Below are 16792 nucleotides of genomic sequence, written 5' to 3'. Positions count from 1 at the left end.
AAGCTGTCAGACAGGGACATTTAAGTCTGCAGAGGTTACTGCTGTCTTTTTGTTTGTCTGTGCCCTGCCCCCAGAGGTGGAGCCTACAGAGGCAGGCAGGCCTCCTTGAGCTGTGGTGGGCTTCACCCAGTTCGAGCTTCCTGGCTGCTTTGTTTACCTAAGCAATCCTGGGCAATGGTGGGCACCCCTCCCCCAGCCTTCCTGCCACCTTGTAGTTTGATCTCAGGCTGCTGTGCTAGCAATCAGTGAGACTCCGTGGGCGTAGGACCCTCTGAGCCAGGTGCGGGATATAATCTCCTGGTGCGCCATTTTTTAAGGCCATCAGAAAAGCGCAGTATTGGGGTGGGAGTGACCCGATTTTCCAGGTGCCGTCTGTCACTCCTTTCTTTGACTAGGAAAGGGAACTTCCTGACCCCTTGCACTTCCTGAGTGAGCCAGTGCCTTGCCCTGCTTCGGCTTGTGCACGGTGCGCACACCCACTGACCTGCGCCCACTGTCTGGCACTCCCTAGTGAGATCAACCCGGTACCTCAGATGGAAATGCAGAAATCACCCATCTTCTGCATCACTCACGCTGGGAGCTGTAGACCAGAGCTGTTCCTATTCGGCCATCTTGGCTCCTCCCCCCGATATTTCTTTTATATGAATTTATCTAGTAGTTTTTGTTTGTCACCTTTAATGTAAGTACTTAGATTGGGAAGGCTGACTGAGGGCTTACAGGCAATACATAGTCCTATACAGAGCCCAGTGGAGAAGCAGCCTAGGAGTTTGAGCAGAGGTTCAAATTTTGTCACATTTGTTGTGTGTATTTGGGCAAGATTTTGTCACATTTATTGTGTTTATTTGGGCAAGTTATTTAACCTCTGTAAACCTCAATTGTTTTAAGTTGTCTAATGGAAATGATCATAAGTACTTTTTAAGGTTGAGTGTAACATGTGATAGTAAATACATAGGGCTTAGCATAATTCCTGGTAATAGCAAAGCACAGATTTACGAGACTTGCCCTTAAGGAAATTAAGTTTTATCATCATATTCCAATTAATTTCAACTAATAAATACTCGTTTTTTTGCCTACTATGTGCCAAGCACTGTATTTAGCTTCAGGATATGACTGTGAACAATATAGAAACAAGAGAGCTTTTGGCCCAGATGGCAACAATGGTGAAGGCTGAAAAAAGGGAACTCTGAGAGGTGCTCTAATTTGGAAAATTTCTGAATGGCTCACTCTCCTCTTCCTCATTCCAAAAAGAGCCCAGTAGAGATGGCTTTTATTTACCTCATGACTAAAGTAATTATATATTCCCAGACTAAGGTTGGGTTTGACATTTTTATAACAAAATTATTATTGACCTTTCATGATACTTGTTATGGAATTTATATCTCAGCTTGTGTAATTGATGTATTAGTGCTTATTTACAATTTCTAGGTAATGATTTTATAGAAAATTTATACTCTTGTGATAGTCTCCTTTGGAGCCCTGTGGAAATTTGAAACACAGAATGAAACTCATTACAGAATGATATTCATAAATATAATTAATATTTAACAAGACTATGTCATTCATATATAAAACTAGGAAACTCAATGAAACTAAATTTTTGATCTTGTGAGTCTGAACCCCAAGGCTAAATCTCTGGTATATTTATAATGTAAATTTTTAAAAATTCCACTTGCTGCCTTCCTGAGGCTCACGTAGTAATCTTCAGGGGACATTGTACTTACATCTGCTGCTATTTATAGGTTGCCAGTAATTGAGGTTGTCATAACTGGGTGTTTAGTTCATTTATTCTCATCTTCCTCCCAAATTTTTCAGGGAAAAATTTTGTGTTGAATTGGCAAATACTAACTTGAGAGGCATAGAGCATACAAATAATTGGTATGTCATTGTTTATTGGCCGAAACAAAGATAAACTAATAATTAACAGATAAACCAATGTAGATTGTATTACTATTGTATTTCAGATGGTAATGAATTCCATAGGAAATATACAAATTATGCAATAGTAACAAAGAGACTCCTAAGTTTTTCAAAACACCAGGTTGGATTTCTTTAAAAATCTAGGCTTACCAGAGTTTAAAGTATTTCAAGACCTTGTCTGTAAAAAAGGGCTGCTAGTCTAGGATGCATTTGAGGCAGACTAGGCAGTCCAGCTGGGAAAATCAGGACTGGTGACTAGCATAGGTGGTACATCTGGTAGGGCTAGGTTTACAGTAGGTGGTGGTTTCTAGTAAGAGTAGTAATAACTATATGGCAACGTCTAATGCAAGTAGAGGCATAAAAATTAATAGAGTGCCTTCTGTGGGCTGGGGACCATGCTGGACACTAGAGACCCAAAATGTGATAACTTGATGTCTGTCTTCAAATGCCCCTCAATTTACCATCTTGAGCCTATTTGTTAGGCCTTGCTTACTTTCCGATTTTTTGTTTTTTTTTCAGTTGATAAAGCCATCATGACTTCGACCCTGCATTAGATAGAAAGTCCTGATTAGTATTTCTACATGTTGTACATAAAGTCCCACCTGAAGTCAAGGCCTTTACAGGGCTAAACCAGAAGCAATAGCGTTAACGATGAAACAAATCTGAGAAAAACATTGCTATCAAATTTATTAACTTAAGTGGGAAAAATATGGCATTTACTTGCTTCTGAGCATGAATATTTGGAAGCAATAATAACAATTTACTTTAACTTTACCCATATAATATGCATATAACTTTCAGCTTGCTCTGCATATTAGAACTTACATTCATCCATAAAATTTGCACATTGCCTACTTGATGAGTTCATGTCTCATTTGGTGTTGGACTATGAGTGTGTTCTTGTGGTCTCTCTTGGAAGGCAGTTATAATGAAATCCATAGGCAGGAGGAGGAGTGAGAACATTCACAGACAATGTCATCATACATTTGGAAAAAATTAAACAATAGTTCTTTTCCCATCTTAAAAATCAACAACAAGCCAGGTGCAGTGGCTCACGCCTGTAATCTCAGCACTTTGGGAAGCTGAGGCAGGCAGATCGCTTGAACTCCGGAATTCGAGACCGGCCTGAGCAAGATAGTGAACCCCCGTTTCTAGAAAAAGTACAAAAATTAGCTGGGTGTGGTGGCATGCATGTATATTCCCAGCTACTTGTGGGGCTGAGCCAGGAGAATTGCTTGAGCCCAGGAGGTTGAGGCTGCAGTGAGCCGTGTTTGTGCCACTGCACTCCAGCCTGGTGACAAAGTGCCTGTCTCAAGAAAAGAAAAAAATTAAATTAAAAAAAATTAACAGAGCTTCTGATCATCAAGAAATACTTTCTTTTCACTATACTATCCTGAAAAAATTCCAGCCAAACATCAAGAATCTTGATGTTTTTGTATCAAGCATATATATCATGAATAAAAATAAAAGAAAAAAATAAAATTTCACTTAGGCTTAGTTTACAAAATTAGCTATTTTTAAAATTAAAAGTTAATACATAAACAGGATGATTGTCTATCTTTTCTAAGACTTGTATTCTTCATCTGCTTCCTCTTCTCCTACTCTTCCCATCTCTACCATTTATTCTGCTCCTCTCACAGGCAACTCCTCTAACCAGTTGTGTTTGGTGGCTTCCTCCTAGGAATATTCCAGCTGGGCTTCATGGAGAGAACACATGTAAGTGCTACAGCTGAGCTGCATCTACAAGTCATCCCAGTTCTGGTGGCAGACCCGTGAGTGAAGCCTCTGATTCTGGCCCCCACCCACAGAGGCAACCCCAACTGAGGCTTTACAGAAACCCTCCACCATCCCTGTGCCCTGACTGAATTCCTGTCCCACAGATTTCATGGACATAACAAAATGGGTATTTTATACCATTAGAACTGGAGTTGTTTGTTATGCTGCAGTAGTAATTGGATAGTAAGTTTCAATATCTGATAAAAGCAGGCCTTAATCATTATTCCTTTTTTTCCCAGAAATTTTCTGACTATTCTTGTTATCTTTTCATATACATTTTTGAAACATACTATAGTCTCTGAAGTCCCTTTTCTACCACCACTACCATCATATATATGTATATATGTAATATAATATATGTAATTTTATTAGGGTGGCTTAAAAATTGTTTTCTCATAATAATAATGTTAGATTTTCTGTTCAAAAACAGGGTACATATTTCTATTTATTAAATATTCTAAAATGCCCCCATAAAAATATAAAATTTTCAATGATATAAGTTCCATACATTATTTGTTAAAGGCATTCTTAAGTATTTTACCTTTTTAAAAATAGACTTTATTTTTAGAGCAGTGTTAGATTCATAGCATAATTGAGTGGAAGGAACAGAGATTTCCCTTTCTCCCCTGCCCTAACACATGCATAGCCTCTCCCATTGTCAACGTCCTTCGTCAGAATGTTACATTGGTTACACACAATGAACCTACATTGACACATCCTTATCACCCAGAGTCTATTATTTATATTAGGGTTCACTCTTGGTGTTGTAGATTCTAAGGGTTTGAACAAATGCATAATGACATGTATAATGGTGGGGCCACACATTTTATTTAATTTTTTAAAATTTAATTTTTAATTTATGTGGGTACGTGGTAGGTGTATCTATTTATGGGGTACATGAGATTCTTTGATACATGCATGCAATGTGTAATAATCACATCATGGTAAATGGGGTATCCATCCCCTCAAACATTTATCCTTTGCATTACAAACATTCCAATTATACTTTTTTAGTAATTTAAAAATGTACAATTAAATTAGTACTGGTTGTAGTCACCCTGTTGTGCTGTCAAATACTAGGTCTTATTCATTCTTTCTAACTAGTTTTTTGTACACTCCCCTACCCCCACTCCCCACTACCCTTCCCAGCTCCTGGTAATCATCTGTCTACTCTCTATTTCCATGAGTTCAGTTGTTTTAATTTTTGGCTTCCACAAATAAGTGAAAACAAGCAAAGTTTATCTTTCTGTGCCTGGCTTATTTCACACAACGTAATGACTTCCAGTTCCATCCATGTTGTTGCAAATGACAGAATCTCATTCTTCTTTACGGCTGAATAGTATTCCATTGTGTATATCTATGACATTTCTTTATCCATTCGTCTGTTGATGGGCACTTAGGTTACTTCCAAATCTTGGCTATTGTGAATAGTGCTACAATAAACATGGGAGTGCAAATCTCTCTTTGATATCCTGCTTTCCCTTCTTTTGAGTATATAAGCAGTGAGATTGCTGATTGCTGGATCATATGGTAGCTCTATTTTTAGTTTTTTGAAGAACCTCCAAACTGTTCTCCATAGTGGTTGTACTAATTTATAGTCCCACCAACAGTGTATGAGGGTTCCCTTTTCTCCACATCTTCACCAGCATTTATTGCCTGTCTTTTTGATACAAAGATAAAATATTTTATCCTTTTATTATTATTGTAAATTGGATATTTTCTTTTATTATATTTGTAATTAGTTTTATTTATATTTTATAAAACTATTGACTTTTTATAGTAATGTGGTAGCATCCACGTTGCCGAATTTTGTTATTGTTTTTAATAGATTCTCTTGGTGTTTTCAGGAGTAAAATTATACCATCTGAAGATAATGGTAGTTTTACTTATTCTTTTACAATTTTTATGACTCATATTCCCTATTACATTGTCTAGTGTTTTCATTTTATTCATTACTTTAACATGAAATCATTAGTGCTTCTTCTTTTTTTTTTTTTTCTTGAGACAGAGTTTTGCTCTGTCGCCCAGGCTGGAGTGGAATGGCACAATCTCTGCTCACTGCATCCTCTACCTCCCAGGTTCAAGTGATTCTCCTGCCTCAGCCTCCCAAGTAGCTGGGATTACAGGCACATGCCACCACGCCCGGCTAATTTTTGTATTTTTGATAGAGATGGGGGTTTCACCATGTTGGCCCGGCTGGTCTCGAACTCCTGATCTCAAGTGATCCGCCCACCTTGGCCTCCCAAAGTGCTGGGATTGCAGGCATGAACCACTACGCCCAGACTAGAGTTTCATTTTTAAACATGATACTGACTTGATTTGAAGTAGCTATAGTATGTGTGTGTGTTTATTGATCTCTCAATAATCTAAAATAATGTTAAGAAAGTATTCCTTTTTATATAAAATTTAAAAGATCAGAAACATATGCTGAATTTCCAATGCCTCTTTATCAACTTATAGAAATGATCACATAAATTTTCTTCTTTATATTTATTAATATGGTGAATTATGTTAAATGTTTTCTATGTTTATTCATTTATTCATCAACAATACATATTTACTCAAAGTGCAAAGCACTGTTTCTGTTCTAGGTACACCCTTAAGGATGCTGGGGTATTTAGGAAATCTAGGTATTGAATTTATAGTAGTATAAGTCTCACTAGGTTGTGGAAAATGATTATTTAATATGTTGCTGGATTTTATTTGCCAATAATTCTTTGAGGATTTTCGGGTTAATTTCCCAAGTGAGACTAGTCTGTGGTTTTCTATTTTGTGCTGTCTTTATTATGTTTTGGTATCAATGTTATTCTGGCTTTGGAAAAATAATATGAGAACATCATTTTAATTTCTTCCAAGGAGTCCTTCCTGGGAATCTATTTCAAAGACTTAATTGCATGTGTACTCAAAGATATACATTTAGGTATGTTCTGTGGAAACAATCTGTTTTTCAGTACAGGAGTATGGTGAAAGACTATAGCTATAACAATGAATGATATAGCTCTATAGTACATGCTAATATATGTACTGATATGGAACAATCTTTAAGATATATTATTACATGGAATAAACCAACCAGACCACAAAACACATGTTTTTGCTTTTGCTAAAAAAATGGTGTTGAATGACTAAATGGGTAGATTAATAATGATATATATGTGTGTATGTGTGTATATATATATATGCATAAATACATTTATGTTTTCATCTTTCCAGCCTCTAGGGAAATTGATTTCCGAATCCTTTGAGAGTTAATAAAAACCATAATTATGTGTCTCATGGGGCTTGTGGTTATGAAATTCCATGTTTGCATCCTGGAAATTAAATGTGTGACAGTGACAATGTCACATAAGTTTCTCTTTCTGCACATACAAGAAGGCTGTATTTTCCAGTATCTATTGCAGTTAGATTGGTGCTATAGAATGCAGGCAGAAATGATGTGAGCCACTTCTTAGACTTGACTTTTTAAAAATGTCATTTATTCCAGCTCTCTCTTGCCCTTTATGTCAACTCCATGTGCTGCTAAAAAATGCCTAATGAGGGCCCTTGGATCACTCTTTGGAGGTGAGCTGAGCAACCCATATTAATGTGAGCAATACCTAAACTTTCAATGTGTTATAAAAATGAGATTGTGAGGTTATTTGTTGCTATAGCATAGCCTACCTCATCCAGACCAGTATGTACTGAGAAGGGCTTCTTTACAATTGAGGGCTTCCTGGGCCATTTGTATGACAAGAGAGAGGCTTTGATTAAGAAGTCAGTGTGCTGAATAAGGCAGTAACAGAGATCCAGTAGAAAAGAGATTTGGATAAAATTATTTTGTTTTTGAAATTCTGACAATTTGGGCCTAGGTTTATGGCTTCCTGGGGGAGAAATTTTACCTGAAACATATCTGAATTTCCAGAGTTGCTAGGAGAATATTTTAAGTGTGAAGCCATTAGCCTCCCCTCTCGGGCTCTTTATGCCATCTAAGACAGATTGGAGGTGTTTTTGAGATAGTATATGTCTCTCTGAGGAGTTAACTTGGAAGAAAGAAGGCATTTATGATTTGCTACTTGAGACATGGACAAGCTATTAATATTTCCCTTTATCATGGCAATTCCTGGTTACAATTGTAAGTGAATGACTTAGAATAAAAATAAGATAAAAATATTTTTAAATGCCCATACAATTATAAAAACAATTCATTATTTTAAAAAATAAGAGAAAAAATAGAGAACAAAGCTGTAAATCTGCATACAAAATATCCAAAAGCTATAACTAAATCAATGGACTGAACTTTATGTCAGATGGTAGTGGAGAGGTGAGGAAAAAAGCATAATAATGAGGAGGAGGTAAAGAGGGAGAGGAATAGAAGAAATCTGAGGCACCTTCTTCAATAATCAGAGTACATACATTCTAGTCATAGGCTCAAGCCATTGGAGCAGAGGCACATACTTTTAATAATAATAATGGTAACTATAATAATGTGCATATATGGAGTTTGCTACCTTCTCTGTCTTTTCTCCTTTCAAAGGGCGATGTCTTCTAATCTATGATAAGCAGAATGCTTAGTTTTCCTTCTTTCCTTGTGCCCTCTCTGGAGTGCCCCTCTAGCACATGGACCTATCCGACAATTCCTGACTTACTGTGGGCTTCTGTTTTGTGCCACCAATCACTAATTTGCACTTCATGTTGATATATTTGTGCCTTATCTCTATGAGAAACCTGGGGCACATGGAGGAGTATATTTACTCATTCGGTATTCCCAAGACTAGCACATTCATACACAATAATACATATCCATTGCTCTACTGAGGAATTAGTGCATTTTGAAAAGGGAATTACAGTGTAGGAGAAAAACTGTTAAATTCCTAGACAATGAGTTTATTCCTGGAGTCTTAAAAGGCATCTAAATGACTTAGACCATTCAAAAGGAGTGGGGTGTGGGCAGTTTCCTATTTTTTATCTGGATCCCCCACCTTTGGTTTTGTGGGCTCAGGGGAAAAGAGCTACTTCAAATTTATTTGAAACTCCACTACTTCTCTTGAGAAAATTATTCCCTTCCAATAGGAAAGCTATGCCCAACACCCCATGTGGCACTCATGTTTGTGCCACACAATCTTGAATAAGAATCTGAATCTTCAATGTGTTACTTTTGCTTCCAAATTTCCTATGAGTGAGAGATGTTGGGTTCCCACTTCTTATAGGGAAAAGTGACCTTGGATCCTCTCATTTTTATTTAGAGACAGTGTCTCCCTATGTTGCTCAAGCTAGACTTGAACCACATCTGCTCAAACTACTCCTAGGCTCAAGTGATTTTCCCACTTCAGCCTTCCGAGGAGGTAAGACTACAGCTGCACTTCACCACACCTGGCTTCCTCCAGTTTTGAGTATACTTTTCAATATTTTCACCAGGGAAGACTTTGAGGATCTTCTGGCCTCTTTAATTAGATAATTCATTAGACAAAGTGTATCTTCCAAAGGCAGAAAACTAAAATTCCCAGGATCAGTTTAGAAAACCTAATAGTGAGAAAGGAATTATATTGCTGATTAGCAAGGACCTTGCTGTGTCCTAGGAGCAGATAGGCTTTATTTTTTTATTTTATTTTTATTTTTTGGGTGACAGAGCAAGACTCCACCTCAAAAAAAAAAAAAAAAAAAAGATGGGAGCCCCAACCTGGGGCAGTTTTCTTTCTCTCTCTCTCTTTTTTTTTTTTTTTAAAGTTCTAGGGCACATGCACACAATATGCAGGTTTGTTACATATGTATACATGTGCCATGTTGGTGTGCTGCACCCATTAATTCATCATTTACATTAGATATATCTCCGAATGCTATCCCTCCCCCCTCCCCCAATCCCACAGCAGGTCCTGGTGTATGATGTTCCCCTTCCTGTGTCCAAGTGTTTTCATTGTTCAATTCCCACCTGTGAGTGAGAACATGCGGTGTTTGGTTTTTTGTCCTTGCGATAGTTTGCTGAAAATGATGGTTTCCAGCTTCATCCATGTCCCTACAAAGGACATGAACTCATCCTTTTTTATGGCTGCATATTATTCCATGGTGTATATGTGCCACATTTCCTTAATCCAGTCTATTATTGTTGGACATTTGGCTTGGTTCCAAGCTTTTGCTTTTGTGAATAGTGCTGCAATAAACACACGTGTGCATGTGTCTTTATAGCAGCATGATTTATAATCCTTTGGGTATATACCCAGTAATGGGATGGCTGGGTCAAATGGTATTTCTAGTTCTAGATCCTTGAGGAATCACCACACTTTCTTCCATAATGGTCGAACTAGTTTACAGTCCCACCAACAGTGTAAAAGTGTTCCTATTTCTCCACATCCTCTCCGGCACCTGTTGTTTCCTGACTTTTTAATGATCGTCATTCTAACTGGTGTGAAATGGTATCTCATTGTGGTTTTGATTTGCGTTTCTCTGATGGTCAGTGATGATGAGCATTTTTTCATGTGTCTGTTGGCTGCATAAATGTCTTACTTTGAGAACTGTCTGTTCATATCCTTTGCCCACTTTTTGATGGGGTTGTTTTTTTCTTGTAAATTTGTTTGAGTTCATTGTAGATTCTGGATATTAGCCCTTTGTCAGATGAGTAGATAGTCTTTATTTTGATTGGAGGTGCTTGAAGTTTCTTTCCTCCCTGTGCTTAAAAAATCAACAACAATCTTGGAAAAGCTACATTGAGCTTTAATGTCGGTTGCTTATGCAATAATAGCAACCATAACCAATCCCCCTACCGGAACAAAGAAATATTCAGGGCCCAAATAATATATTTGACGACTGTTAGGGGCACAACAATTTACTGTTTCTTGTCAATGGACAATCGTCTAACTTTACCTCAGGCTTTCATAAGTAGTTCATGATTTTCCAAAGAAATGTTTTGATTAAGAAATTATAGTAAAACAAAATAAATCAGAACAAGAAGAATAAAGAGTTATTAAGCTCTGTGCTTTGTATTGTCTTAATTGCAATTCAATAAATCTCTTTCCAAGGTATGAATGAACTGGAAGAAAATATACTGATCATGTGGTCTACCCTTGTGTTTTATATATGAGGAAACTGAAGCTGAGAAGAGTAAAAGACTTACTGAAGGTCCTACAGACACTGGTAGGGTCAAACCTCAAATGTAGGTATCCTGATGTGAATCTAGTCTTTCCTATTTTTTTGTTTTCTTCTTGACTTCCATCTATTTTTTTTCAGTCCTCCCTGTAATAACATATTGCTCCTCAGGTGTCTTCCAGACTTAAAGAAGTAAAACCTCTTAGATTAAGAGTTTTTTTCTCTTTCTTAGCGCAACGGTATGTTCACAGACCTTTGTGTTTCTTAGAACAACTTTAAAAGTAAAAGTGCAGTAACTTTTAAGAGATTATCCTGAAGGGGAGCTGATGTCAATGCAGGGTTAAGGAAGAGTAAAGTTGAGAGAGAGTTTAGCATGAACACAGCTACCAATTAGACTATTTTTCCCTGATTCTGGAAACATAACCCACAAAGTGTACTTTATAATGGCACTACCTTAGAGAGTAATGAGGTGTGACAATGGGGTGGTGCTAGTGTAGGCATGATAGTCTGTACAGTAAATTGGTCTTTTTTTTCCCCTAGGAAATCTCCCTTTGTATAGAACCTGTGTCTCATTTATGTTTGAATTCTCAATACTTACTGAGGTCCCTAGAGAACTGAATATCTTTGGATCGTAGGGGTCAATAAACCTGAGAAGTTATTTTGGAGCCAGAGTGTTGAGGATCCTCACTACTAAGGCAAGGAATTTAGCTCTTTTTCAATTACCCTCTGCATTTAAGTTTATTTGCATTTGGCTAGTCATTGACATGATTTTAGCTGTTTTAAATATGCTTTAGACATATTTTAAATATGTTAACTATGAAAGAAAAGTGTAAAAGATGTACATTTTGAAGGAGACATCCTGGAGGGCTTTCCTTCAGGTTCCCATCCTACGGCTTCTGTACCTCCTGTTCTCCCATTGTCTGTAATTTTACTGGCCATTGACAGTCCCAGGAGTGCCAGTCAGTATTCATGTTCTACAAACCTTCTCAGCGCCTAAACTTCAGGATCCCTTGCAGGTTGAATGATGACTTCTAGGCTCTTGTTCTTGCTGTCATGCCTTGCTTCAGATTGTAACATGGAAGAAGAGGGACCACACAGGCCAGTGAATTTGTGAGCCTGGTGGTCATTATCACCCACCTCTCAAAGGATATGGGAGGGAAAATGGGCATAAATCAGCAAATATATAACCTGGCTGCTAAATTTCTTTCTAGACCCCAGCTTCTGAAATAGTAAACTTGATGAGATTTGATTTGTTCTGAAATATTGTGTTGTCTTTTTAAAACTAATGAACTAACTAGCTAATTAATGCATTCAAAACTTATAATTATTGTCTGTATGCCATAAAGTGGTTGCTAAGCATCATTGAACTTGATAGGATAAAAATTAAAGCATAATAATACATTTTACGGACATAGAGAAGGATATATAGTCAATACCTTAATAATGATAACTAATTAATTTAGCATAAATTATAGTGTCCTTGCATCCTTGCCATGTGCCAGACATTATTTCAGGTTCTGAGGAGTATATCTGTGAACAAGGTAAAGTCTCTATTGGCAGAAACATACAGTCTAGAGATGGGCAGGCATCTGAATGGGCAATTATGAAATAGTATTATACATGTTATAAAAGGAAAAAGCAAAGGGAGACTCAGAAAGAATACCCAACCCCAGCTTTGGGGAGATGAAGGAAGGCTTCCCTGAGCAAGGAATGAAAGATAAATGTCTAATAGGTTAGTTTCTACAATTTAAAAGGCAGTGAATCTTTACTGAAATTAAATTTGAGCAGATGATCATAAGGTAGTATTTACTTTTCATTTGAAGGTGGCTCTTATTATCTACTGAAACAAGTTTTTAAAAGTCTCTTAAGAAATATTCATGATATTGATTCTTCCTATCCATGAGTATGGAATGTTTTTCCATTTGTTTGTGTCCTCTCTTATTTCCTTGAGCAGTGGTTTGTAGTTCTTGAAGAGGTCCTTCACATCTCTTGTAAGTTGTATTCCTAGGTATATTATTCTCTTTGTAGCAATTGTGAGTGAGAGTTCACTCATGATTTGGCTCTCTGTCTATTATTGATGTATAGGAATGCTTGTGATTTTTGCACATTGATTTTGTATCCTGAGACTTTGCTGAAGTTGCTTATCAGCCTAAGGAGATTTTGGGCTGAGACAATGGGGTTTTCTAAATACACAATCATGCCATCTGCAAAAAGAGACAATTTGACTTCTTCTCTTCCTATTTGAATACTCTTTATTTCTTTCTCTTGCCTGATTGCCCTGGCCAGAACTTCCAATACTATCTTGAATAGAAGTGGTGAGAGAGGGCATCCTTGTCTTGTGCCAGTTTTCAAAGGGAATGCTTCCAGCTTTTGCTCATTTGGTATGATACTGGCTGTGAATCAATATTGGGAAAATGGCCATACTACCCAAAGTAATTTATGAATTCAATGCTAACCCCCTCAAGCTACCATTGACATTCTTCACAGAATTAGAAAAAACTACTTTAAATTTCATATGGAAACAAAAAGAGCCCATACAGCCAAGACAATCCTAAGCAAAAAGAACAAAACTGAGGCATCACACTACCTGACTTCAGAATATACTACAAGGCTACAGTAACCAAAACAGCATGGTACTGGTACCAAAACAGATATATAGACCAATGGAACAGAACAGAGGCCTCAGAAATAATGCCATGCATCTACAACCATCTGATCTTTGACAAACCTGACAAGCAATGGGGAAAGAATTTCTTATTTAATAAATAGTGTTGGGAAAACTGGCTAGCCATATGCAGAAAACTGAAACTGGACCCCTTCCTTACACCTTATATGAAAATTAACTCAAGATGGATTAAAGATTTAAATGTAAGACCTAAAACCATAAAATTCCTAGAAGAAAACCTAGGCAATACCATTCAGGACATAGGCGTGGGTAAAGATTTCATGACTAAAACACCAAAAGCAATGGCAAGAAAAACAAAAAGGGATCTAATTAAACTAAAGAGCTTCTGCACAGCAAAAGAAACTCTCATTAGAGTGAACAGGCAACCTAAAGAATGGGAGGAAATTTTTGCAATCTGTCCATCTGACAAAGGGCTAATATCCAGAATCTACAAGGAACTTAAACAAATTTACAAGAAAAAACCAAACAACCCCATCAAAAATTAGATGAAGCACACAAACAGACACTTCTCAAAAGAAGACATTTATAAAGCCAATAAACATATTTAAAAAAGCTCATCATCACTGGTCATTAGAGAAATGCAAATCAAAACCACGATGAGATACCATCTCACACAAGTTAGGAATCATTAAAAAGTCAGGAAACGAGATGCTGGAGAAGATGTGGAGAAATAGGAATGCTTTTACACTATTGGTGGAAGTGTAAATTAGCTCAACCATTGTGGAAGACAGTATGGCAATTCCTCAAGGATCTAGAACCAGAAATACCATTTGACCCAGTAATCTCATTATGGGGTATATACCCCCAAAATTATAAATCATTCTACTATAAAGACACATGCACATGTATGTTTATTGCAGCACTGTTCACAATAGCAAAGACTTGGAACCAACTCAAGTGCCGATCAATGATAGACTGGATAAGGAAAATGTGGCACATATACACCATGGAATATATGCAGCCATAAAAAGGGATGAGTTCATCTCCTTTGCAGGGACATGGATGAAACTGGAAACCACCATTCTCAGCAAACTAATACAGGAACAGAAAACCAAACATTGTATGTTCTTACTCATAGGTGGGAGTTGAACAATGAGAACACATGGACACAGGGAGGGGAATATCACACACCGGGGCCTGCTGGAGGGTGGGGGGCTAGGGGAGGGATAGCATTAGGAGAAATGCCTAATGTAGATGACGGGTTGATGGGTGCAGCAAACCACCATGGCACGTGTATACCTATGCAACAAACCTGCATGTTCTGTACATGTATCCCAGAACTTAAAGTATAATTAAAAAAAAAAATAGACAGGAGAAGGGAAAAAAAAGGCTTTCAAGAAATATATAATAGTAGGTTTTATCCTATACTCTACTACTTTGGATCTGTCATAGAAAAATAATTCAAAATATAAAATAATTGATCATCTTGGATATTTTTATAATAGTGTTAATTATAATGAATATTAAAAATACAGTAAGTGTTCTTCAATTGAATTATTGAAAAATAATTCAAAATATGAAGTGATAATCTTGAATATTTTAATGCTAGTGTTAATTACAATGAATATTGAAAACACAGAAAATTTTCATCAGTAGATGACATATGAATTAAATTCATGCAGTTATTAAAAACGATGGTTATAAAAATTCATGAGAGTCTTTCTGCATATCACAGGGGTAGAAATGGAGGAAAAAGAGACTATAGAAAGGTAAAAAAGAGAAAGACAGCGAGGGCCAGGGAAAAGCAAATCATTTAAGCCATTATCAATCTAGGATTTATCTGGACATTGAAGCTTTTTGTTTATCTTAAATACTGGTTTTTAAAAGTGATTTTTGGAAGGAGCAATCTTTTTAATGGAAAATGAGGTCTTATATGGATTCCTAATATATAAAACTTATAAAATATATAAAGTGGTATTTTATTAATAATGCTTGAATTGACAAACTCAGATTCTTAACACATACTTAACATAAGCTAATTAATAAGAGTGAGAGAGTTTTGATGAAATGAATAACCTGACACTAGGTTTTGTGGATGACAGTTGCCATCTAATGTTAAGTCTCAGCATCCATTTTATTTCTCAAACTGTAGAGTATGAAGAAACAACTGATTCCTCCCAGTGAGTAATAGCAACATGTTTATATAGCTTTATAGAAGCAAATATATGCAATTTATAAAAGGAACAGTGCAAAGGCTAATCAATGACACACTTAAAAGAAGGTTAAGTATGTGCATAAAGTTGGCAGGAAGAGTTGTATTCTGGCCTCTAAACAAAGACAAGTTAGCTTGGCAGCCCTTGTTAAGCTACATTCTCTAATATGTTTGAAAATAGATGCATAACACATTTGAGTAAACCTTTAAAAATATATGCATATACTATCCATGATGCATAAATGAAATATAATCAAACATTAATATACTCTCTAAAAATGAAAAGCATTACATATATTGTATCTGATTTGAACTGTCATTTTCATAGATATATAGCATGTGTTTTGCTTTGCCAGGAAATGATATTTATTATAAAGAAAGATGTAGATAAGTTATTCTGACTTATGTAATCTTGAGGAAAAGTTTTAAAGATAATATTCTTCTAAAAAATTGTAGTACTATTATTTGTTATATTTGCTCTCTGGATTTCTGTTTCTAACACATGTAATAAATGTCAAATAATATAACAAGAACTACTGGTGTTCAGGGACAGAGTAAAGTGAGCTTGGGGAGTGTATTAGTCTGTTCTCACACTGCTATAAAGAGCTACCTGAGCCTGGATAAAGAGCTACCTGAGCCTGGGTAATTCATGAAGAAAAGAGGTTTAATTGACTCACAGTTCTACAGGCTGAACAGGAAGCATGACAGGGAGGCTTCAGGAAACTTATGATCGTGTTAGAAGATGAAGGGGAAGCAAGCACATCTTCACATGGTGGCAGGAGAGAGAGAGAGAGAATGAAGGGGGAAGTGCCACACACTTTTAAAGCATCAGATCTCATGTAAACTCACTATTATGAGAACAGCAAGGGGAAAATCGGCCCCCATGATCCAATCACCTCCCACTAGGTCCCTCCCCCAGCATTGGGAATTACAATTCAACATGAGATTTGGGTGGGGACACAGAGCTAAATCATATCAGGGAGCAAGGGCACACTTATGTGAAAGAACAGAAAGGATTAGAATTGAGATATAAAGGTGAAGAGGAAAAGATTGGGAAGGTGATCCCAGGCTGGGAGATGGCATATGAAAAGAAGAAATGGTCTAAGTTAGAGTAATAGGATGAGGCTTACCTTCCTGTAATAAACAACTACAAAACTGGACAAAATATATAAAGCAATGTTTTCAGGAACTGAGCAACCTACAGA

General features: G+C 36.7%; 1 pseudogene; it reads left to right on the top strand.

Moving 5' to 3' along the window:
- LOC100967537 (cysteine and histidine-rich domain-containing protein 1-like) overlaps positions 1–16792 on the top strand; it is a 244316-nt pseudogene that overhangs the window by 58819 nt on the left and 168705 nt on the right.

Source organism: Pan paniscus, chromosome 1, assembly GCF_029289425.2.
Source record: "Pan paniscus chromosome 1, NHGRI_mPanPan1-v2.0_pri, whole genome shotgun sequence".
In the NCBI taxonomy this organism is placed as follows: domain Eukaryota; kingdom Metazoa; phylum Chordata; class Mammalia; order Primates; family Hominidae; genus Pan; species Pan paniscus.
This window is presented reverse-complemented; position numbering and strand designations above follow the sequence as displayed.